At 30.3% G+C, this 3094-nt stretch overlaps 1 long non-coding RNA gene across 1 annotated transcript; it reads left to right on the forward strand.

Annotated features, from left to right (window-relative positions):
• Positions 1-246: 246 nt before the first annotated feature.
• On the forward strand, positions 247-2419 carry LOC133174150 (uncharacterized). The gene is made up of 2 exons (XR_009719084.1): positions 247-841; positions 1299-2419. It is a non-coding gene; the product is annotated as an uncharacterized LOC133174150 (long non-coding RNA).
• Positions 2420-3094: the final 675 nt, after the last annotated feature.

Consider the following 3094-nt stretch of genomic DNA (forward strand, 5'->3'; position numbering starts at 1 on the left):
AGAAAACGCAAATACGATATAATTTGTATACAAGAAACACATGGGACAGATAAAGATACACAAACGTGGGAAAATGAGTGGAAAACTTTTAAAGGGTCTAATTCAATATGGAATAAGTGTTCCAGCGAATCACGGGATGTGGGAATGTTATTCTTTACCCCAAAACACGAATTTAATATTAAAAATATTACATATGATAGCGAAGGAAGGGAAATAACTGTTAGCATAAAAATAATGAAAACAGTGGACCTTAAGTGTATTTACACACCGAATAATGAAGTGGATAGAAAACAATACTTTGATTCATTAAAATTTGATGAAACAGCCAATCATAAAATTATATGCGGTGACTTTAATTGCACACAAAACAAACACCTTGATAGACAGCCCGTGCCCCTACGCAAGGATATTGCTGCATCAGAACTTAATGAATTAATAAAACGATATGAATTGCAAGATATTTGGCTAGAAAGAAATCTTGAAAAAATATGTTATACATTTCACAGGGGCAATTCAAAATCAAGAATAGATTTTTTCCTAACAAGTGAAAATATATTGCACAAATTAAATAACTGTGCCATAATACACTTTCCATTTAGCGATCATGATTTGATAACACTAAAACTACAAGTGGATAATATCCAAAGAGGTCCAGGATTATGGACAATGAATCATAAAACATTAACAAACGAAGATTTCCGAAAAAAAAAAAAAAAACATTTGTTGCATTCTGGGAAAATTACAAAAACAGTTTAGACATTTGTCAGGATATTCTATATTGGTGGGACTTAACTAAATATAAGATAAAAACATTGTGTATTGAGATGTCAAAAAATTAAATGTCAACAAGCATTCTGAGAGTATTGCATTAGCAATACTAGTCCCCTACCGGCAAGTGTAATCTGGTACCCGTTAAGAATTGAAAACGTCATAATTCCGTCAAAAAACAACGAAATGCAAACTTGATCTATAACTAATCAAGGTAAAGTCACATACCAAACATCAGCTCAATATCTGAAAGCATTTAGAAGAAATTTGCGGAAAACCCTTAAAATTGAAAAGGCCATAATTCCGTCAAAAATCTATGAAGCAAAACGAAATGCAAACTTGATCTGTAACTCATCAAGATACACTCACATACTCACATACCAAAAATCAGCTCAATATCTGCAAACGTTTAGGAAAAAAGTGCGGAAAACCAAGTGGGACAGACTGACAGACAAACAGAGGGACAGACGGACAGACAGACGGACAGACTAAGAGGAAACCTATAGTCCCCTCCGGTCTCACCGCTAAAGGACTAATAAACAAAAACTTGAGAAATAAGAAAAAGAATTAGAAGAGATTAAAAACAATCTTAAAACTGATAAAAAGTATCAAAACGATCTTGAACAAAAAATTAGAGAAATATATATAGATAAGACAGAAGCGGCAATAATACGATCAAAATGTAGGTGGTTTAAAGGAGAAGCTCCTTCAAAACATTTCTTTCAATTAGAAAAGAGTAATGGAGAGAAAAAATTGTGAAGTGGAATTAAAACAGAAAAAGGTACTTATAAAACTGACATTGATTCAATTATTGAAGAGCAAATAATTTTTTATTACAAATTATTAAATACAGAGGATTGGGATAGCGAAAGTGGAAAATTACTATTAGCGGAAGTACAATGTAGATTAGATGAGGATGTTGTAAACATGCTCGATAGTGATATAAATGATAACGAAATATATAAAGCAGTTATGTCATAAAACCAAATAAATCTCCTGGAGAAGATGGGATTTTATCAACTTTTTATCAGATATACCGGGATATAATTAAAACTGAATTTTCAAAAATTATAAAACACATTTTTCATAAGGCTACACTCTGTGAATCATAAACAAAAGGAGTCATTTCATTAATACATAAAGGGAATGAAAGAGAAGATATAAAAAATTGGAGACCATTAACAATGCTCAACAATGATTATAAAATTATTGCTAAAATTCTCCCCGAAAAGATTAAAAGCAGCACTGCCAAAATTAATTCATCCAGATCAAAAAGGGTTTGTAAAGGGTAGAAATATCAGTGATGCTAATAGGCTGATTCAAGATATCATTGATTATGCAGATAATGAAGATTTAGAAGGGGCAATTATATTTCTAGATCAACAGAACGCTTTTGACAGAATAGAATGGGGCTGAATAGAAGCAACATTAAAGAGATTTAACTTTGGTAGCAAATATTGCAATTGGATAAAAATGCTTCTTATAAAGTCAAAAACTTGCATTAAAACAAATGATTTGTATCAAAATACTTTACAATTTCAAGATCAGCAAGACAAGGATGTCCTATTGCCCCTTTGCTTTATGTTCTTCAAATAGAGCCTATGGCTTGTGCAATTAGACAGAATCCTCAGATAAAGGGCATCTTAATTCCTAGTGAAGACAAGTAGAGCTTTTCCAAAAAGCTTACCGTCTTTAGCAACAACCTTAAGGACTAATGACCCTCTGCTCCAAATTTCACAAAAAAATTTTAAACTTCCCAACATTGATTTTCATCAAGAACTATAGCATCAAAATCAAATGAAAAATAGTATGAGGTATGAAACGCTGCTCATTTTTTCAGAAATGATTTTTATGTCCGATCATAATATGAAGAAATTTTAACACAGAGATTAGGAAGAGTAATAATTTATTATCACAACATAAAATCAGAAATATGCGGTGTATATGAAAATAATATTTAATGTCATACCTACTAAATTCATGTTAGAAATCATAATGAAGCGCTGCTTCCTAAGTCAGAATATCACAATGTTATATGTGGTTGTAAGAAAACAATACATCTGTTAGCAAGAGTTATCTTATAAATATTTTTTGGAAAAAAAATGTAATACTAATAATAATTCTACATTTGGTGCTTGATATATTAAACCATTTTTAAAATGATCGTTAAAAAGATAGAACTAATTCAAGTTTTAAGGTTTTTTTTTTTTTTTTTTTTTTTTTTTTTTTTTTTTTTTTTTTGGTCAAACATAATAAAACAATTTGAAAAGTACAGTCAAAGGAAATATAAGGTAATGTTTCCATATTAATTAAGTTTGATCGATTT

The sequence above is a fragment of the Saccostrea echinata genome, unplaced genomic scaffold, assembly GCF_033153115.1.
Source record: "Saccostrea echinata isolate AGI-Se365-2 ecotype Australia unplaced genomic scaffold, CSIRO_AGI_Sech_v1 ptg000057l, whole genome shotgun sequence".
Classification (NCBI taxonomy): Eukaryota; Metazoa; Mollusca; class Bivalvia; order Ostreida; family Ostreidae; genus Saccostrea; species Saccostrea echinata.